The sequence below is a fragment of the Artemia franciscana genome, chromosome 6, assembly GCF_032884065.1.
Source record: "Artemia franciscana chromosome 6, ASM3288406v1, whole genome shotgun sequence".
Taxonomy (NCBI): domain Eukaryota; kingdom Metazoa; phylum Arthropoda; class Branchiopoda; order Anostraca; family Artemiidae; genus Artemia; species Artemia franciscana.
Window position 1 is genome coordinate 6,557,082 of NC_088868.1, and position 22,985 is coordinate 6,580,066.

General features: G+C 36.4%; 1 protein-coding gene across 10 annotated transcripts in view; it reads left to right on the plus strand.

The window, feature by feature from the left end:
• The first annotated feature begins 208 nt into the window (after window positions 1-208).
• The window catches only part of LOC136027968 (protein NDRG3-like), a 221,938-nt gene continuing 199,161 nt past the window's right edge, over window positions 209-22,985 (plus strand). For 8 of the 10 annotated variants that reach the window (XR_010617712.1, XM_065705449.1, XM_065705450.1 and 5 more), the window contains exon 1: window positions 209-324. The gene's annotated coding sequence lies outside the window, so the exon portion shown is untranslated. The remainder of the gene's footprint in view (window positions 325-22,985) is intronic. The other 2 variants (XM_065705455.1, XM_065705459.1) reach the window with 2 other exon arrangements.

The window sequence follows — 22,985 nt, forward strand, 5'->3', positions numbered from 1 at the left end:
AATTACTATAATTATTAACTGACGGGAACTCTGCTTTATTTCCATGGGCTTGGTTACAGACGAGGATGAAGAATTTTTGATTATCTGAAGATACTTTTTGAAAAGTCAAAGGGTTAAAAGGATTTATTGGTAGTTCGTATACCCCCCCTGTATACAAATTTTGGAACTGCATCACACAAGAAAGAAAAAGAATAGAAACGTGGCTGAACGCTTAACAAGTTAAAAAAGAAACTTGACAACCGTGAATGTATGGCAACGGTGCTGATCTGTCAAAACAAAAGTAAAGAAAATCCTTTATAGTGTAAATTTGATTTAAAAACTAAGGTAAGTTTGTTTTAACTATTTAATGAATTTGTGCTGTGCAAGGCAACTAAAATGAACTTCCTAATCAGCTATTTATTTTTGTTGTACGCTCAACTGAGACCCTAGCTATCATGCTAGCTAGGCTTTAGGCTACAGGCCTAGATAAACAATAGAGTAGGCCTACTTCACTAGAAGTAGAACACTACTTGTATACTATTTTTATACTAATTTGATAGAAGTAGAACACACCACTTGATGCATCTTTTTATACTCTCTTGAAATTAGCCTAGCCTACTTTAAATCACATTTTGTAGTAAAATTCTAGTTGATTGACTTTTGGCTATCTTGGAAATGGTTTGGGTTAGGGAAATGTAACTTTTAGGGATGGTTCTACAGGCCAAAGTATGTCCCAGGAAGGTATTTTAAAGTACCCACCTCCACTCCTTCTCCCTCTAGAGGGCCCTGAAATTTGCCTAGATGACAGGTCTATACCTATTGAAATTTTGACAAAACAATATTTGACCTTAAATTTCACCTAGCCTACTAGTTGCTTTTTCTCTGCCTTTAGTTCTGAAAATGCAATTCCTGTTATTTGAGTAGAATTTTGAGCCATATCAATGGTTTTTTTTCAAAATTTAGGAAATGTATTTGCACATCTTTAAAACCTTATAAAATGGAATTGAGCAAAGTTATGAAGCTGAAAACAATTTTGTTATACTTCAATTAAGTAGGAGATCTATTTTGCAAGGTTTCACTTTTATAACACACATACTTTTAAAGGTCAGGGCCCTTTAGAGAGAGAAGGAGTGGAGGTAGGCACTTCTAAATACCTTCCTGGACATACTTTAGCCTGTAGACCCATCCCTGAAAATTTCACTTTCCTAACCTAAACCTTTTCCAAGATAGCAAGAAGTCAATTAACTAGAATTTTACCCATGCTTTAGTCTTAGTACCCATCTCTGAAAGTTTCTTTTTCCTAACCTAACCCCTTTCCAAGATAGCCAAAAGTCAATCAACTAGAATTTTACCCAAGATGATCCTGTAGCTGCCATTCAATGAAGATTGTGTGCTGATTGATCAGGTGGGTCCCAAACTATTTGCAAGGGCTTTTTGCACCATTTCTTATCAACTGATAATTTGAATGACTAAATACTGGCAGAAAAGACTGTTTCCTGGTCTAACAAGTTCCATAGATTCACCTTCTGATTAGAACAGAATTTGTCACATAACCTTGAGTTTTTATGCTTCTTTAAATGTTTTTGATTACATCCTCTTGCCCTTGAAGAGACATCTAGTTGAAGGACATTTGTTAAAGTAAATTTACCTTGGATATATTTAGTTATACACTTCTGGACTGATTCTAGAGTTTCTTGGTCAGATTTATTGATTAGATTGGCCATTCACATGCCAAACTCTAGCTTAGGTCAAACTAAACCTTTGTAGAGCTTCAAAACAATTGAGGGTAAATGACTATTGAAAGTTACCAAGAGTAAAATACAATATGAATATAATAAATATTCATATAATATTACATAATAAGTAAATAATAAACATAATATGAAAATATGCAGAGTCTGACTAGCCTTTGCTGCCCCAGTCTGGCCATGTTAAATGTAGCTGCTCATCAACTAAGCCATCAACTGAGCCAGATCAATGTTCAGCATGACTACTGACAATAGGTTGCCTTGTTTTGTCCATTGACTCAGTTAAGTACTGGTGTTTTGAGTTTTTATTACCAAACTGGATAACCTTGCATTTCTGGACATTGAACTTCAGCTTCCAAGTCCCTGTCCTGCAAGTAAATGAGTCAGTGAGTGCTTGAATGGTTTCTATTTTTCCTGATCTTTCTACTGAATCAATTACTTTTGAATTGTCTGCTTAAAGGCTTATTTTATTTTTGATGGTACAAGTTACATTATTAATGAAAATATTAAATAAAATTGAGCCTAGGACTGTGCCTTGAACAAGGCCCAGGATTGTGCCTTGTGACTTCACTTGTCACTTCCAAAACATTAGAGAGAAATGATTGTCTTTCTTTCACAATAATAGTTCTCTCTTTATAACTCTTGCTGTTGTTCATGAAAACTAAATAATAATTTGCACAGCCTTTGCTGTTGCATAGAATAACCTGCAGGAAAAAAATATATAGAATAACCTGCAGAAGAAATACCACAAACTCTTACAGATGAAAACATCCTCAAATTTGACTAATTAGTTTGAATTATTTGCTTTTATGGTTCAACATGGCAACACTGACAGAAATATAGCACCGCCATGAAAACTTAATAATTTTGAAACAACCCATAAAATATTTTTAGAAAATCATATTTTATTTTATTTTGTTGCACTTTAAATTGGAAAACAAAATAAATGGGTCAGAAACTTAGTTTTATACATAGTTTGATAGCTAATTTGACTTACATGAATTAAGGCTCCTGCTGCATGATGTCACTTGTCACTTCTACAACATTAGAGAGAAATGATTGTCCATTTTTCCCAAACACTTTAACTGCTTGTTCTTTATTACTAAGGAAAAGCATCACCTAGTCAATAGTTTCTGTATTAATACCAACAGGTTCAAGATTAATATGCAGTCACCTGTGGCACACCTTATCAAATGTTTTCACAAAGTCCAGCAAAATTATGTCAACTAGGAAACTCTTGTCTATAAGTTTGGTGTCATATTCATATGCATCAGTAAGGCTGGTCTCAACTGATCTAGCAGAATGGAAACCATGCTAGCATAGGATCAACAGCTTATTTTGAGTCAGATGTTGAATGCCTACAGAGGTGACTTTGCTTTCAAGCATTTTTCCCACAACAGAGGTAATATTATAATTAATTAATTGTTGTATAATTAATTAATTAATTTTAATTTAATTAATTATTAATTAATTATTAATAATTAATTAAATTAATTAATTATTAATTTAATTAATTAAATTAATTATAATTAATTAATTGTATAATTAATATAATTGTATTATAATTAATTGTAATATTATAATTGTTGTGTTACCACAACAGAGGTAATATTATAATTGGTCTTTAGTTAACTGCCTCATCTCTGTTACCACCATTGTGCACTGGGGTAATATGTGCTAACTTCCTTTCCATAGTTATACAGTTAAAACCTAGAGATTTCTGGAAAAGCTGGGTGAAAGGAAAAGTCAGTTTAGCATGTGCTTTTTTGAGAAGTTGAGGGTAAATGCCACCTAGTCCAACTGATTTATTTGGGTTCAGATTCTTAAGATGGGTTTCAAGGTTAACTCTATTAATAGTAATGGGTACACATATGATGTCATATTTGGGGGGATCTGGGATTGGAGCACTGTCAACAGGTGTGAAGATTGAGGCAAATTGATCACTAAGAGAATTTGTTATTGCTTAGGGATCGTAAATTACAGCCATTATGTGCCAGCTGGGTAACAGAATGTCTTCCAGCTTTTTATCTGTGGCAAATTTCGAAATTTTTTTAGGATTTGATTTAACTGCAGCTATTGCTTACTTGTGCTGCTCATATATCACCCTAGAGATATTTCTCACCTGGTTACATGCTTGCATTTTTGGAAGTCTGTGGCCTAACATGCATAGGATGTTTCCAATGTATCATCATCTTTGTTATATCAAAATAGAGGTGATGTGTGGTTGGCCTCTCAAAAGAGAGGTGTGTGGTTGGCTTGTACTGGTACAAATTTTTCAGTTGCTGATATTTTCCCTCCAGTTGACCCTTAAGATCCAGCAGACACGATTATTTTCAAAAGTAGTAATGCTTTTCTCCTGTTCTACAGTTAACTTTAGTTATTACACTAAGTAAGTCAAAACAGACAGAATGTTGTTCTGAAACAGCCTGAGTTCCAGCTTCCTAGAGTTTAGAGTGGATTTCTAGACTGGTACCTTTGAATTACTGTTACTTAGTATGATACTTTTTTAAATTATTTCTACCTGTTCCTGTAAGCTGTTTCTATTCTTGATGGCAGAGGTTGCTGATATACTTGTGGGAGAGTCACCACATTTTTTTTTCTGTTGGTGCATCCCAATTCAATAGGCTTCAGAGGTTTTTCAATGGCTAGATGTTTAGGTGCAATGCTCATTTATCAAGGCAGTCTTATAGAATTTGTTTTATCATTTCTGATTAATGAGAGTAGCTTTAGTTCCAATTTTCAAGGTATTAAGACTGTGCAAAAGAACTAAGTAAGGTTTGCTATGTTTAGTTTCAGTTTCTAATTTAATTTTTTAACTTTGATTTTGGTGGCTTGGACTTTCCTTTTTCTTCTGTGAAAGTTAAATTGAGTCCAAAGTCCTAAGTTATATTTATTAATTTTGGTTACATAGGGAGATCATTTTCCTAATCTTTTGGCTGTTTGTATGAGTTTTATGCCTTTCAACTAATCAGTGATTTGGATGATCAGGAATATCCATTACATTTGAAATGTAATTAAAAGGTAAATGATTTATTCTAGAGCTGATTAACATAATTCCAGCCTCATCATACAGTTTGTGGTAACAAACTGCAAGTAAGGAATGAGATGGGTTCAATAGTAACCAAAAGTCTAAAAACAGAATTTTGATATCAATGGATATATCAAAAGAATTGGCTTATGATGCTGTATCCATATATACAAGATTAACTAAGTTTAGTGTTACTCACCAAAACCTACAAGCCTGATTTTCTAAAAACAGAAGAAACACCCCCTAAAAGCTCTGGAACCTTAATGAAAAACATGTCATCAGCTTCACCATATCCAAGAGCCTTATTATCTGCAAAAAAGTAGAATTTTGTATATTTTGCCAGAAGAAAGATCACAGATGCATGTTAATTTGTTTTTTTGTTTTTTGTTTTCCCATTCATATTGAACCAATAGTCCTAGAATATTAAGAAAGAGCCCATTGAACAGAAATTATAAGTTTTAGTGCCCTTTCTAAGTGGCCAAAAATAGCAGAGGGGAGCTGGCCCCTCTCCCAACCCCTTTTTTCCTCAAAGTTGTCTGATCAAAATTTCGAGATAGCCATTTTGTTCAGCATAGTTGAACTAGCAAGTGGCTGTGGATCAGTAGTATTTATCTAATTGAGCAGTGGGATGTGGTTAACTATGTTGAGTTCTGACAAGGAAGACTTTTACTACTATGAGTACTGAAGGTTTTGTAGGGAGGGAGTATTGGATTCATGCCTACTTGGAGAAGAATGCAAAGTCTTGTCTGTTCTTAGCAGCAAAAGAACGATCTCAAACTGATAAATAATTTATTGCATTCTACAGAATGTCTCATTTTACAGAAAGTTTATAGTTGTACAGTTCTTATTACAAATTTCATGTTTAATTCCTGGTCTGTCATGTAGAGAGCCACAATTATTGGACAGTATCAACACGGTAGCTCCCATAACACTCTGCAACATAACTGTGACCATGATGAGAGTCTCATATGGAACCGGTTTTAGACTGATTAGAAACCAGTCTCATCTGGATTACCTTGTGGGCAGGCCCAAGGCCATGGTTGCAAGACAGTTGCATGCACAATTGGTTAGCAATTTTAGTCTCAAAACAGTTGCCCCATGGGTGCTGGGCCTCATTGATTAGTCAACTACCAGTAGCAGAAACAGTATAATGCATGATTAAGTAAAGCTTATTTTGACCATAGCTTGATAACTCAAGATGGAAGATTTTTTAAGTCTGAAATTTTGTTGTGCAGCACTTCCTGTTGTAATTACACTCAACTTGAAATTCATAGAACTATGATTTTTTTTTTCGAGTTACGTATAGTTCAACTGCATAGTTTGTGTTATAGAGGTCATTCTGCATAAAATTTGACCTATAAAAGGGAGGAGTTATAGAGGTAAGCAGAATGGAAATGAAGAGCTGCAAAGGAACAAAATGACTAAATTTACTCTCTACGCCACTACAAAGTTAAGTATAACTTTATCAGGGTATTATAGACTTGACAGATCAATAATTTACTTTTGAAGGTCAAGACTTGACTTTGTAATGTCAATAATAAATTTAGCTAGGTAGTGAATAGATACCTAATTTAAAGAAAATTAATATGTATCAAAGTTTACACATTGCAGTCTGCAGTACTGGGTTTTGACTAACAGAGGTGCATTCGAAAAACCTTGAGATACAGAGTTAAAATTTGGCTTGTGGAGGTAAAGTGCAAGTTAAATGACAAGTTATCTATTGAATTTTGAGTTATAGCAGTAATTTTTGGGTCAGTTTGACTTACAGAGGTAAAATATAACCATAAAATTGTCTCGAGTTATGCATGGTTTTATGTTTGACTTACACAGGTTTTTCTAAGGGGATTGAAAATAACTTGAAATATCATGGGTTTCGAGTTATCAGCTGTACTAGCATCCATGGTTGCCACCACAGAGAGGCCAATGGCAGCAATGACTCCCCAGTAAAAGGGAAGATAACAAGAATTTCATTTTGGGAACTAGGCCCCCAAGTTTTTGCTCCCTTCCCCTTTGTCTTCATATTGTCATTTTCTTTTTAATAAAGATAAAACTATTTAACATATTTAAATTGCTTAAGTTTACAAAAATCACATATGTTCATTGGAAAATACCCATCCCTGTTACAAAACTTTTTTTGCCATCTTTGCATCTTTTGACCAATCTGTTTATGATGACTTTCTTAAAGTTATTTCCTGACGCCATTTAGGCTTCTGGGAAACCTGGGTGCACAAGGTGTGACTGGATGCCCCTACCCAGATCGTTTTCATCTAGAAAGGACACTAGTTCTCAAAACCTGCAAGTGGATGCATCCTTCCCCAATTTTCTAGGGTCGTCTGTTCTACACAGTTGGGCCTGGAAAAAATATCGAGCCTTTACCATATTGTGTTTTTGGACTTACGTATTGTAATAATCTCACATATTTGTTGGAAAATACTCCCCCCCCCAGCCCGGAAAATTTACTGGCGGCGTCCTTGATTGTATTTAAACACTAAGTAAACAAAATAATTTTTTGGCATTATTCCTTGTTTTTGATAAAGCAAAAACGAAAATTTAGGACTACAAATCTAAGGTTGGCTCTTATAATTGAGGCTAGCTCTTGTCTTCATGGTAGTAAAAAAAAATATATTTTTGCAAAAAAAAAATACATAAAACTTGTAGAAATTATATTATTTTGTTTTTCAACTACAAGTATAAAGTTAGATCAAGATACCCTGAAATACACCTTAAAACCCTGAAGAGGAGAGGGAATGCCACCACCCTGGAAGCCTCCACTCATAATGTTCCAGTAGTTGAATGTGCTTTACTGAAAACTACTGCAGTAAATCAATGCATCAATTAACCAAATGTTTGATTAATCCCCAAAAATTAAAACATTTTGTAAATTTGTTATTTCCAGTAAAGGATAAGGAACTTTGTAACAGTGTGAGTATGGGATTGAGGGCACCTATTGAGGACTATTTTTCTCGTTTTTTTTTAGTTTATTCGATTATTTTATTTTGATATTGTCATTTTGTTCAAAATAGTTCAAAGGTCAAATAACAATGTCTCCAGGGTTGACCCCCCCCCAGTCACCAGGACAAGAGCTATAAGTTATGTAAATTACCCAATGTTAATATATAAGGGTTTTTATTGGAAAAGATGGCATGCTTTATCTTGGCTCTCTAAAAAGGCTTAGGGTATCAAGGTGAAACTCTACAAAAATTTTGATAGAAACGCTAAAACAATCGAAACAAAGTATATGCTTGCTGATTGTGTAAAACAGGATATCTGCAATATCTATAGAACAACTAAAGGTTTTAAGTTGAAACTTTCATGATATGTTGTGGAGATGTTTTAGGGAAATGAGACAACTTTATTTGTCACTGTTGGGCACTGTGCACTTGTTTTATTTTATTTTTCATTTTTTTATTATCATATTTTTCATCATATTTTTTTACATCTTTTTCATATTTATTTTTCATCTTTTATTGTCATATTTTTCATTTTTTTATTTAGTTTATGCTTGCATTTGAAATTTGAAAAACTTTTTAAACGTTTATGCATTTGAAAAACTTTTTTTTTATTTTGGCTTTATTTGGTGGTCCAAAAAGTGGGTGAAGATTTACTAGAAGTTTTCGAGAGAAATTGGCCATGGATTGTTCTGGGTACCTGGCCAACTGACCGTATTTTGAACAATAGGCTGTACGAAAAATGTGGTTCAATCCTGCTTTCTAGGGCTATAGGGTGAACTTAGGTAAATCCGACACAGGAGTAAATCCACGTCTTATTTGTCTCAGCGATGACAGATGTTTTTGGTTCTGTGTTTCATCTTCTTCCTTTAGCTTGGGTACTTGACAACAGTGTTCAGTATTTCCGTCATTTTCAATTCCTTTTGTAATAAAGCAATTTCTAAATTTCGATGAGGGCATTTTTGTTGGCCATGAGGTAGGAGCAAATTTTAAGTGATAGTGCTGAAAATGGAGAGATGATAAAATAATTCTAAATAGCTGATAAGTTAATAGGATATTTTAAGTAATTACTGTTATTTATTAGTATTTTATTCTCAAAACAGTCAGGAAATAAAATGGGTGTTGGACTTACCCCAGAAAACCCCAATTTGAGACAAATCCGACATGACAGACTTACCCCATATGGGGTAAATTCTGAAAAGGAGGGGTCGGGCTTACCCTGTGTATACAAATGGCTAGGTTTTGGCAATTCTAGCCTTGATTTCAGTGCATTTGTCAACTATTTACAATGTTGACAATACATATTATACATAATTTACAACATGCTAATTGATCAGACAAAGAAGCAAAGAGATATCCCGACTTGCCTGCTGTTACTCTTGGAAAAGATCTGGAACTGCCCAGTTATGTTGAGCAGAGTGTGGCAAATTTGCTGAAGGTCATGGAAAAGTGGCGCATGGGGCTTACCAAACAACAGTTCCTAGACAAAGTGAAAAAATATATCAGTGAGAACAAAATCAGTACTCATTTCAAAAAGAATCGGCCAGGTGAAGACTAGGGGTCTGGATTTAAGAAAAGAAACAATATCTTGCCTAAGGAGCCTGAGCGACTTGAAAATCCTGAGGGCTGTGCAATAAACAGGCCCTTTTATAATTTTAGAATTTTATGACGGGCTTCAAAAAGCAGCAGAAGAGCTGGACATCTGAAGAGACAAACCAGAATGTTGGTACAACTTGGTCAAAACGAAGTCGCGGACAAAAATTCAAAACTTTCGCAGGCAAGGATCGCGACAAAACTTCGTTTTGTCGCGATCCTGATAGCATTAAAATAGCTGGTGCAAAAGGATCACCAGTAAATCGGTGAACTGGTGGCAATGGGCGTGATAACACACCTGTTCCCGCATGCATTAGTGCATCAGATGAGAAACTGCCACTGCTGGTAATCTTCTTAGGGAAAAACACTTGGAGTTCATGGCTACCTGTTAAAGACCATCCAGATGCATATTTTTCAGCTACTTAGAAAGGATGGAAGAGAGCCTACCTCTTCTATAGCTAGTTTAAAGATGTTTTCCTGCCTCAGGTGAAAGAAAAAGCCCTTCTTATTCTTGATGGCCATGGCCCCCATTTATTCTTGGTACTTGTGGGGTTCACTTCAGAAAAGAACGCTACTATCCTCAACTTGCCAGCCCATACATCCCATATTCTGACGCCCCTTCACCGGGTTATTTTCAAAGGACTGGAATTATCCTATGGGCAGGATCTTGTCAACTGGCAACGAGCACACCCAGGCTACGTTTTACCAAAAGAAGGACTCGTGAAAACTTTGTCAGATCTGGGAGACTTATCTTACCCCTTCACTGATTAAAAATCATTTTAAACGACATGAATTACGATTTCGCTATTCGAACACGTATCATCTGCAACATGATTGACAAGGCGAAGTTTGATAAAGCCAAGTTAAAACAATATGCTCAGACCAAGACATCAGAGACTCGGATTCAACAAGAGCGACAACCACAGTAAATTATTGACTTATCAGTTCAATGTCGGTTAGTCCAAAAAGGTTCGTACACATGAGAAGTCATTTGAAAAATTTCTCTTTGCCCTTTTCTTGATGCCTTTTTCCGCTGCCCTTTTCTTGATGCCTCAGCACCTGGGACATCTGGTAGGCAGAGAATTGCTTGGGAGGTCGAAGTAATCTCATCTGTAGATGCTTTGAGAGGGCTTGAACAAATATAGAAAGAGAAAAAAAAAGAAAAGCTCGAGAACAAAAAAGAGAAAATAAAAGAGAATATGCTCAAGCCAACACTGAAAAAGAAAAGTAAAATGATCTTTCCAGTGAAGACTCTGACGTCTCACTGGGTTCCAAAACTGACCAGAGGGACATCCGTTACGCCATTGGTAGTGAGAATGAAGAAGTGAAGGAAAAGCAGATAAAAATACAGCTAAATTAGTACTATGTTGTAGCATACGAGAGCAAACGTGATAAAAAAGGCTTGTATATTGTAAGGGTGCTTGATCTTCCTGACAAAAATCCTTTTTGCATAAAATATCTTCGCTGTCTGAGCCTAGCCAATAAATTCATATGACTGGCCCCCAAAAAAATGAATTTGAAGGTTAAGAATAAATCTTTGCCTGATCATTGGTGCTTTCAGGAGCTGGTCTTTTCACTACAATCATTCCAAATTCGGCACGTCATCAGCCTGTACATGAAACCTGGAAGTGATCTGAAGTTTTCTTTCTCGAATCCCTCTGATAATTAATTGAGATTACTTTTTTTCAACAATTTTTTTTTGTACTAAAAAAATTCTCTGATACCAATTGAAATTACGATTTTCCCCCTATTATTTGAAGTATGGTGTTACCTTTTTCGTACTTAAAATAAAAATTTAATTCTCAGATGCTTCTTCTATGTACAGGGTAAGGCCAACACTGTTGGAATTACCCCTTGGTAAGCAGGAAACCTGTGTTCCACTCTAGTGGATGAAAACTATTAACGAGAGGTTTTGTTTTGCATGGTATTTCTGTACAACGAACTGTCCTCTATCATTTCTTTGGGTGACATGATTTTTATATCTGCAAGAATAGGATTTACCTAGGGCTGTCAGATTTAAATAATGACGAAGACCACACTGTCTTTCCATCAAAAACATCAAAAACAAGAAGAACATTAGATAATTCTTTTCCCAAGACAGTGGAAAACTAAAATGAATATTTAAGCCCCGTTTCCAGCCCTTTGAGGACGGCCCTAGGGCCAAACTTAGGTGCAGTAACTCATGGAAACAACAAAACTTGCGATCTTTCTCGATTGTGAATAATGTGAATAACTCGATGTGAATAACTGACCAAGAATGAAGTCAAATAGTTTTGTTGTACCAGCAAATCCTAAATAATTTTGGGACCAAATTAAGCTGAAAATAAGAGCTAAGAGCTCATATGGCAATTGTGACGAGGCGAGAAGAGCCAAGAGATCATATGGTATGAGCTCTAACAAAATTCTATGAATCAATAGATTGATTTAAAAAAGAAATAAGAGGCTTAATGCCGGTCAGGATTTAAAATAAGAGCTCTGAGTCACGATGCCTTTCTAAATATCAAAATTCATTAAGATCCGATCACCCACGCGTAAGTTATAAATACCTAATTTTTTCTAATTTTTCCTCTCCCTTTAGCCCCCCAGATGGTCGAATCTGGGAAAACGACTTTATCAAGTCAAATTGTGCAGCTACCTGACAAGCCTACCAATTTTCATCGTCCTAGCACGTCCAGAAGCACCAAACTCGCCAAATCACTGAACCCCTCCCTCCAACTCCCCCAAAGAGAGCGAATCCAGTACGATTCTGTCAATCATGTGTCAAGGACATTTGTTTATTCTCTCCACCAAGCTTCATCCCGATTCCTCCACTCCAAGTGTTTTTCCAAGATTTCCCCCTCCAACTCCCCCCAATGTCAAAAGATCTGGTCAGGATTTGAAATAAGAGCTCTGAGACATGAATTCCCTCTAAAAATAAAATTTCATTAAGATCTGATCATCTATTCGTAAGATAAAAATACCCCAATTCTCACGTTTTCCAAGAATATCGGTTTCCCCCTCCAACTCCCCCCAATGTCGCAGGATCTGGTCGGAAATTTAAAATTAGAAATTTAAAGCACAAGATCCTTCTAAATATAAAAATTTCATTAAGATATGGTCACCCTTTCGTAAGTTACAAATACCTCAATTTTCAAAATTACCCCCCCCCCAATTCCACTAAAGAGAGCAGATCCGGTCCGGTTATGTCAGTCACGTATCTTAGACAGGTTTCTATTCTTCCCATCCAGTTTCATCCTGATCTCACCGCTTTAAGTATTTTCAAAGATTTCCGGTTCCCCCAACTGCCCCCCCCCCCCAATTACGCTTGATCCGGTTGAGATTTAAAATAAGAGATCTGAGTTACGAGGTTCTTCTAAATATGAAGTTTCATGAAGATCCGATCACTCCTTCGTAAGTTAAAAATACGTAATTTTTTCTTATTTTTCAGAATTAACCCTCCCCCCCCAATAGAGCGGATCCGTTCCAATTATGTAAATCACGTATGTAAGACTTCTGCTTATTTTTCCCACCAAGTTTCATCCCGATCCCTCCACTCTAAGTGTTTTCCAAGTTTTAGGTTTCCCCCTCCCAACTCCCCCCCCCCAATGTCACCAGATCCGGATGGGATTTAAAATAAGAGCTCTGAGACACGATATCTTTCTAAATATCAAATTTCATTGAGATTCGATCTCCCGTTCGTAAGTTAAAAATACCTCATTTTTTCTAATTTTTCAGAAATAACCCCCCCCCCCCCAACTACCCCAAAGATAGCGGATCTGTTCCGTTTATGTCAATCATCTATCTAGGACTTGTGTTTATTTTCCCCACCAAGTTTCATCCCGATCCCTCCACTCTAAGTGTTTTCCAAGTTTTAGGTTTCCCCCTCCCAACTCCCCCCCCCAATGTCACCAGATCCGGTCGGGATTTAAAATAAGAGCTCTAAGACACGATATCCTTCTAAATATCAAATTTTATTGAGATCCGATCACCCGTTCGTAAGTTAAAAATACCTAATTCTTTCTGATTTTTCGGAATTACCCCCCCCCCCAACTACCCCAAAGAGAGCGGATCCGTTCCGATTATGTCAATCATGTATCTGGGACTTGTGCTTATTTTTCCCGTCAGGTTTCATCCGGATCCCTCCACTCTAAGTATTTTCCAAGAATTCAGGTTCCCCCCTCCAACTCCCCCCAATGTCATCAGATCCGGTCTAGATTTAAAATAAGAGCTCTGAGACACAATATCATTCGAAAATTCAAATTTCATTAAGATCCCATCACCCGCTCTTAAGTTAAAAATACTTCATTTTTTCTATTTTTTCCGAATTAACCGGCCCCCCACTCCCCCCCAGATGGTCAAATCGGGAAAAAGACTTTCTAATTTAATCTGGTTCGGTCCCTGATATGCTTGCCAAATTTCATCGTCCTAGCTTACCTGGAAGTGCCTAAAGTAGCAAAACCGGGACCGACAGACAGACAGAGCGACAGAATTTGCGATTGCTATATGTCACTTGGTTAATACCAAGTGCCATAAAAACTCGATAAGGGGTCGGATTTACCCAAGCTCACCCTAATGAAACAAAGATGGCTAGGGCACGTTCTGCGGATGAAGGATGACAGATTGCCGAAGATTGTCCTTTTTGGCCAACCGTCTATCGCTAAACGGAAAGCAGGTCGCCCTCATCTGGGTTGGCAGGGTATCGTAAAGAAAGATTTAGAGTAACAGGAACTTCCTGGGGAAGTGTAAAGAGGGAGGCTTTGAATAGATTGGGATGGAGGAGCGTGCGTAGCTGTGTTGGCCTCAGCTGTTTTGTTCCTGCGGTGAGTTGTTAGTAGTAGTAGTGTTTATTCAGATGCCAGGCAAGGGTGAAAAATGCCTGGTCCTGGTGATGTTACAAGTTAGTGCATCTGTTTTGGTAATCGTCAAGATAAATCAAATACCCGTTTATTGGTGGCACTACAGTTTTCAGTTGTATTTGAATAAGACTATACCACGGAATGATAGGCTGATGGTTGTTTGAAGGAGAGGTAGGCGTGGTCTTGGGATGAAATATTACGAGCGAGAATCTATAGTACGAGCTATGAATCGTTTGTTTGAAGCATGAAGAGTGGAAGTTGGTTGTTAGGATTTATCAAAGACTAAGTTTTAAATGTTGTAAATATTAAAAAAAAATTCTTTTCAAATGAAATATAAATTGACAATATAAATTTTAATTTCTCAAACTCTGAAAATTTGACATTGTTAAGATAAAAAATAAAACCTAGAGCAGTCATTAAATAAAAAGTTGTCCTAAATGAGCTATAAAATATGGCACAACTACCCAGAATTTAATTATTAATTTTAAAAATCTGTCCAGACTGCAGTTAAATAATTATTTTTATTTTTTATTTTATTTGGAACTAAATGCATTTAAAACAAGTTCTTCATGTTGTTTCCTTTTCTTTTCTAACGTCAAAATATTATCTTCTTCATGTTTTAACTCCTTGGCCTTTATCTTTTATTGCATTATTAAACTTTTAAGTAAAATTGATTCTTCGGCATGTTTTGTCGTTAATCATGCATGATAAACCACGCTTTTGCTTGGTAACATTGCTTTTATGGCATGAAGTAAAGCATGAATTACAGTAAAATGATATATAAAAATCGATAAAGCTAACCGAGGGATACTAGAACTTAAAACTTGGAAGTAGTTGCGACCATTTTTAATTTTGCATGACCCTCTGTGCTCTGTTCTACATGATGGGGCCGGGGAAAAAACATGGAGCCTTTACCATGTCTTGTGTTTGGACTTCTTTATTATAACCATCATACACATTTAATGTAAAATAACCCTCCCCCCTCCGAAATATGTTCCAGCGGTGTCATTTCTTATATTAAATTAATTAGTAAATAAAATAATTTGTTGAATTTATACACTGTTTTCGAAAAGAAAATATGACGATCTAGTCCTGAAAATCGAAGGTTGTCTCTCATAATTGAGGTTAACCGTTGTCTTTATGGGAGACAACCACATCGTGATTTCAAACCACATCGAGAAAGACCCGCAAGAGCAGTGACAGAAGCTGATCCTCGTATACAGCCAATCAATGTGTCTCGAAACAGTTATTTGAAAAGCTTTGTTCCCTTATTTATAAAGTTTTTTTTTACTGTTACTGCTAGTAAACAAGAATAGCTACAGCTTTAGTCCGTTATTTATATTATATTTTGACTAGTCAGGTATTGTGTACTGATTTTAAGTGGAAAATGTTTTGACGACTAGACGAATAGTCGGCATGTCCGCTGCGAAATGTTTTGAAAATGAATTGAATGTATATTTGCGTGAAAAATAAAACAGTAACAGAAATTAATTTTTAGACCACAAGTATAAAGTTAAAACAAGAAATCCCAAAGAGGGCCTTAAAACCTTGAGCAGGAGGGGGTATGTCGCCACTCTTTGAACCCTCGCTCATGATATTCCAGCAGTCCAGCAGACTGTACTCAACTGAAAACTTACTGCAATAAATCAATGCATCAAATCAGTGGCCTGATTTTGTCAAAATCTTGGGGGAAGGGGACAAACTTCCCAAATCAAGTAAAAATCAAAGTAAAATCTGAAAAACGAGCCATATAGTAACAAAAAGATTAAGATATGCTAAAGAAGACTGATCTTCTCTGTGGATGCTTGAATTATGTAGGCTTATCTTAGTTTTGACAAGATTTTTGGAGAAACTAAATTTAAGCTGGGGACCGAACAGGGGTCTGGGGTGCAGTTTCTCCCCTGTCCCATAGTAAACTACGCCCCTGCATCAAATATTCAATTTTTATGCCAAATGTCTGATTGACCCCTCCCCAAAAAATGAAGCATTTTGTAAATTTGTTGCTTTGAGTAAAGGATAAGCAACCTTGTAACGATTTGGGTGTGGGATTGAGGGCGCTTCCGTTGGTGATAATTTTTGCTCATATCTAGTTGATGCTTGTATTTGGAAATCTTTTTTTTTGTTAGGGTTTTATTCGGTTTCTTAAAAAAATTCATTCAGATGTCAGGCAAGGCGGAAAACTGCCTGGTTCTGATACAAGCACAATTAAGTACACCTGTTTTGGTGATCGTCAAGTTAAATCAAATACCTATTTACAGGTGGTGCCACAGTTTCGGGTATCTTTGAATAAGACCATACCACGGAATACTAGGGCTGAGGGTTTTTAGAAGGAGGGATAAGCGTGGTCTCGGGATGAAATGTTAAGAGCACGAATCTTTAGTATGGAGCATAAATCGTTTCTTCGAAGGAACAAAAGCGGAAGTTGATCAAAGGATTTACCAAAGAATAAGGATTTGCCAAATTGAAGGATTGACCAAACCATATTAAAAATGTAAAAAAGCTCTTTGTTTCCAAATAAAATACAAATTGACAAGATAAACTTTAATTTCTCAAACCCAGAAAAGTTGACATTGTTAAGACTAAAAACAAAAGCGTGGAGCAGTCATTAAACAAAAAGTTGTCTTAAAATAGCTATAAAATATGCACAATGACCCTAAACTTAAACTTTTAGTTTTTTAATTTTTTCAGAGATATGTTAAATGATTATTTTTTAAAATCAAATTCCTATTTACGGGTGATGCCACAGTTTTCAGTTGTCTTTGAATAAAATTAAATAAAAAAAACAAGTTTTTTTAACTGAAAGTAAGGAGCGACAGTAAAACTTAAAACGAACAGAAATTACTTCGTATCTAAAAAGACGCTGCTTCCTCATCAACGCCTCGCTCTTTACGCTAAAGTTTGACTCTTTCTCTCAATTCTTCTTTTTAAAACAGTAAAAAACTTTAGCGTAAAGAGCGGGGTGTTGATGAGGAAGCAGCCTCTTTTTATATACGAAGTAATTTCTGTTCGTTTTAAGTTTTACTGTCGCTCCTTACTTTCAGTTAAAAAAACTTGTTTTTTTTTTATTTAATTTCTGAACGTTTTTGAATCAATGCATGTTTTGATTTTGGCTCTCCGCAGAGGAATAATCAAAACGAAATTTGCATATTTTTTTTTTGGCTCAATGGCTTTCTCATAATTTTGATCGAATGATTTTGAGGAAAAAAGAGCGGGGGACGAAGCCTAGTTGCCCCCCGATTTTTTGGTTAATTAAAAAGGTAACTAGAACTTTTAATTTTTTACGAATCTTTTTATTGGTAAAAGATTTACGTAACTTATAAATTAGCTTACATAAAGAAATTTTGTATTCTCATGTTTTTATTACATATATGAGGGGATTCACCCCATCGTCAGTACCTCGTTCTTTACACTAAAGCTTAAATTTTATCCCAATTCATTAAGAATGACCCCCTGAATCACAAAAGCCGTAGAATAAGTAGTTGAAATTACTGAAAATACTTTAGCGTAAAGAGCGAGGTATTAGAAGGAGGTGAGCCCCCCATATGGGTAATAATTTCTGTTTGTTTTAAGTTTTATTGCTGTTCCTTACTTCCAGCTGAAAAAGCTTTTTCCCTTTTATTTTTTAATTGTTTTTTTTTTTTTAAATAATGCCAGTAAATCCTGCTCTCCCTTCATGGAAATTTTCTTCTCCCATTACAAATTCTCGAAGGAAAGTTCCCTCAGCATATCCCCCTCTTCTCAACCCCTCCCCCAAACCAAGAAAATCCTCCTGAAAACGCCTCTATACTTCCCAATAACCATTACTATATGTAAGCACAGGTCAAAGTTTGTAACTTGTTGCCCCTCCCACGGGGACTGTGGGGGAGTAAGTCGTCCCCAAAGACATAGTTATAAGGTTTTTCGACTACGCTGAATAAAATGGCTATCTCAGATTTTTGATCCGTTGACTTTGGGAAAATAATTAGCGTGGGAGGGGGCCTAGGTGCCCTCCAATTTTTTTGGTCACTTAAAAAGGGCCCTAGAACTTTTCATTTCTGTTAGAATGAGCCCTCTTGCAACATTCTAGGACAACTGGGTCGATACGATCACCCCTGGGAAAAAGAAAAAAAACAAAAAAAAACAAAAAAACAAATAAACACGCATCAGTGATCTGCCTTCTGGCAAAAAATGCAAAATACCACATTTTTGTAGATAGGAGCTCGAAACTTCTACAGTAGGGTTCTCTGATACGCTGAATCTGATAGTGTGATTTTCGTTAAGATTCTATGACTTTTAGGGGGCGTTTCCCCCTATTTTCTAAAATAACGCAAATTTTCTCAGGCTCGTAACTTTTGATGGGTAAGACTAAACTTGATGAAACTTATATATTTAAAACCAGCATTAAAATGCGATTCTTTTGATATAGCTATTGGTATCAAAATTCCATTTTTTAGAGTTTTGGTTACTATTGAGCCGGGTCGCTCCTTACTACAGTTCGTTACCACGAACTGTTTGACCATAGAATGTAATACTAGGGCTGAGGGTTTTTAGCAGTAGGGGTAGATGTAGTCTCGGGATGAAATGTTAAGAGCGAGAATCTTCAGTATGGAGCATAAATTGTTTCTTTGAAGCAACAAGAGCGGAAGTTGATTGAAGGATTTACCAAATTGAAGGGTTATCAAATCATTTTAAAAATGCAAAAAAAATATTATTACGATAAAAGAATATTATTACGATGGCGATGATCATACTTGTAATTAGTTTTGAAAAGTAAATCAATCGTCTTTCTCTTTGGATACTTGGGGTGAAGTATGCTGTATAAGATACAACTAAAGTTTTAAAGCATAATTTTTTTTTTTTAGAACTAAAGGTGTTTTAAAACAAGTACTTTATGTTGTTTCCTTTTCTTTTTTCAAATGTCAAAATATTTTTCTCCTTCTACTATTAATTCCTTGGTCTTTCTCTATTATTTTTATTTAACTAAAAGCATTTTAAAACAAGTACTTTATATTGTTTCTTTTTCTTTTTTTTAAACGTCAAAATATTTTCCTTCTTCTACTATTAATTCCTTGATCTTTCTCTTTTATTGCTCTATTAAACTTTAAAAATAAAATTGATCTTAACATGTTTTGTCGTTAACCACGCGTAATAAACTACTGTCTTGCTTGGCAACCTTACCTTTTATAACATGAAGTAGAGAATGAACAAGAGAAAAACGATATATGAAAATCGATAAAACTAACCTAAACTCCATCGAAACAATTAATAAACATATTTAAAAATATGGAATAATCAACATGGTTCAAAAGAAATCATTACTGTTCTTAAAAAAGTGCGTTAACCTCAAAAGAAATGATTATCAAAAGAAATGATAAAAGAAAAGAAATGATAGGTCACTGTCAGAGGCAGTGCCCTAGTGCTGCCTCAGTACGTACCCATATGTCTTCAATATACTTTTTTGCGGCCTCTTTGTATAGAGTGATTAGTTGTAGAAACTTCGTAGTTGGCTCATTCGACCTGAAACCGAAAGTTCTAGTGCCCCTTTAAGAGTGGAAAGTTATTGGAGGAGAACCAGTTCTCCTCCCGTGCCTTTTTTGCCACCACCCGTCTATATTCCCATAGTACATTTGATCAAAAATTGAGATAACCGAATTGTACAACATAATCGAAGTTCCAATAATTATGCGTCTGGAGATGACATGACTCTCAAAGCCCTGGGGCAGGACCGTAAGTAATGCATATTGTCGATTGTTTACGCACAGTTTTTTTTTTAATGGAAAAGGGTGGTGACCGATCTTGTTTAACGTTGGGTGTGCGATTCCCTCGAAACTTTTAAGGATCATAAAATTATTCTTCGGTTTAAAAGGATTAAACCTTTAGTTGGGGTGTGGGGTCCAGAAAAGGGCCTAAAAAGTGCTTATTCCCAATCGGTTTGAAACTTACAGTTATAGACCCCTGACCAAAAGGAAACTTATGTTCAGAACTATTGTACCGGATATTTCTTAAATCTTTTGCCCTTTTTATGGGCAAAAGTGATTGGAGGACCTCCCTCCTATACCTTTTCCTGCTACCGGATTCCTATAGCCTTCCTGATACTGGGTCATAAATTTGATTTCGTCAATTTATTCAGAAACATCGAAAGGTTTAATGACTATTTCCTCGAGGTTGATATCATTCTTATAGCCCCAGGGGACATATCCCTAGATGTAAATTGCCAATTGGTCACACATAGGCATTAGTAGTAAAGGGTGCCAAGTTTGTTGTTGGTTGTCTGGTCATCTAGCAGCTCTTAGAGATGGTCCCCTAATCCAATATTCCCGGAGCTTCTCAAGGATATACACTGGAAATGACACGCGCATCTGTGTAAGAGATTAGACGCTATGTGCACCCGAGTTTTCAAATTCTCTGCAATATTTCGGGAAGGGTTTTGGGGATCAAGCTGGAACTTTCAAGGAGGGTCTGGGGGGGGGCAAGTAGACTTCAAATTTTGACAGGAGGGGAGAGGTAAAACAAAAGGAACTATGTATATCCAGGTCATTGAAATATTATATCTTTAGTTTATCAATAATAGCTTGGGGGATGAAGTTGAAACTTTCATGATCTATTGGGGAAAGGAAGGGACTATGGGACATCAAATTTACTTTTTTGGGGGAGAGAGGAGAAGGCGATAAACATTTTCACACTTCTTTTAGTTCACAATAACGCTTGTGCACTGTTTTTGGACGGGGAGGGGAGGGGCGAAGACGATAAACATTTTTTTTCATCTAGTTCCCAATAACGCTTGTGCATTATAAGCTCCCATGCTACTTACAATCTATGCATAGTTAAGAACCGAGGTAAATGAAAACAGACTATATGCTGCCCAGATTATCAGAATGGCATACCTTTAACATCTTGGGAACAGCCTGGGATATCAAGTTGGAATCACCAGGAATTGTCGGGGGGGGGGGTCAAGTGACATCGAACTATGACTTGTGATGGGGAATAGTGACGTTGAACTATGGCATGGGGTGAGGTTGCATCTAAATAATAAAAAACAAAAAAAAAAACGCTATGTTTATCCTGGTTATCAAGACACCATACCTGCAGTATCTCGGAAATGGCTCGGGGGATAGAGCTGAAACTTTCAGATAGTAAAGGGGAAGGATAAAGGGGTGGACAGGGGGACTTAAATTTTGTGTTGAGGAAGGGGCTGGAATGTTTTGTCTATTGTCTAGACAGGTGTTTTTTTAATGTAAGCTGTGATGGGCCCTAGAATCTAGTCATGATTAAGCAGGAAGCTACACCAAAAGACATTACGTGCTGCCAGGTAGTCAAAATAGAATATCTTTGATATCTTGGGAAGACCCCGGGAAGTTAAGTTGAAATTTTTGGCCTTTTTTTAGGGGGCATGCGGGCCTAGAATTGTAACTTGATGTGGGGACAGTGGTTAATCTAAAGATACTAGGTGTATCAGGCTATCAAAATAATGTATCTGCAACATCTTAAAAACGGCCTAGGGAATGGAGTTGAAAATTTTAGGTAGCATGAATCTGGATGGATGAAGAGGGGCTTCTTTTTTTGGCAATCCACTTATAATTTTCCGATCCACTTATACTTTTTGTCTTATTAGTGCCTATGGGAACTAGAATTTATTCACTTCTAGGGAGCAAGTAAATCAAAAGACTGTCTGGTATAGGATTATAAATTTGGTGTGGTGTATCTTTAATGTCTCTGAAGTGACTTTTGATGTCAAGCTGAAACATACAGAAAGTGTTAGTAGGGCAAGTTTTTCTTAAGTTTGACTTGGGGAAGGGGATAGTGGGGGAAGCCTAGTAATATATTTTTCGATCCATCCAAAAATTGATTGCGCTATAAGCCTTCGGATCTATAGTATATTCACGGTTTGGTAGTGAGGAAAATTGACTTAAGTAGAGATAAGTAGACAGTCTTAGACGGTTAGGTAGAGCTAAAACGTTGAGGGATCGTTCGGGTAGGGATAAGTAGAACTCGAATCTTGACTCAGGAGAAGGGGGCAGACAGGAAGGGTCTAAAAATTTGGTCCCCAATCTGTTGATACCTAATGGTTCTTTGAGTTCTTGTTGGATTAGAATCTATTCCTTGTGAAGTAGTGCATACCGATTATGTATCCAGCTTATAAAAACAGCGTGTATGCATTATTTCTGGAATTGTGGAGGGGATTGATTTGAGACTTTTTGGCTATGTTGGCGGGAGGTTTTGGCTATGTTGGCGGGAGGTTTTGGCTATGTTGGCGAGAGGTTTTGGCTATGTTGGCGGGAGGGAGACAAGCAGACATCTTATTTTTACTTGGAAGGAGGGGTATTGGGAAATGAAAGAAACTATGTATCCCGGCTATCCAAATGGAATGTCTGGATCATCTTAGTAGCAATAGATGGGGATCCAGCTAAAATTTTTGGAGTATGGGAGGGGGAGAAGACAAGTAGAATTCATGTTTCGTGCATAGAGCGAGGAGTTGTGGGGGCCGAAAAATGTGTGTCTTCAATCTCCCTAAACGTTTTGCACTATTATCAACAGTAGAACTCTGAATTTATCTACAGTGAGTGTAGTGAGGTAAAGTAAAAGATAGTATATTCATCCGACTGTCAAAATAGCATTTTGTAATATCTCAGGAGCGACTGGGAGGACGATTTAATACATATAGGAATTTGTTAGGAAGAATTCAAATATTATGTCTCCTAAATATTGGTCCGCTTTTTTACTTTTTTTTTACTGTTTTTTTTTCTTTCGTGTTAATTCAGTTTGAGGACACTAATAAAAACTTAAGAAACCTTCCTCTGGTCACAACACAACCCTCTGGCCTCCAGTAGTTCTTTCGTCGACGCAGCTGTTGTCTCAAGGGGTAGGGAGTTAATCC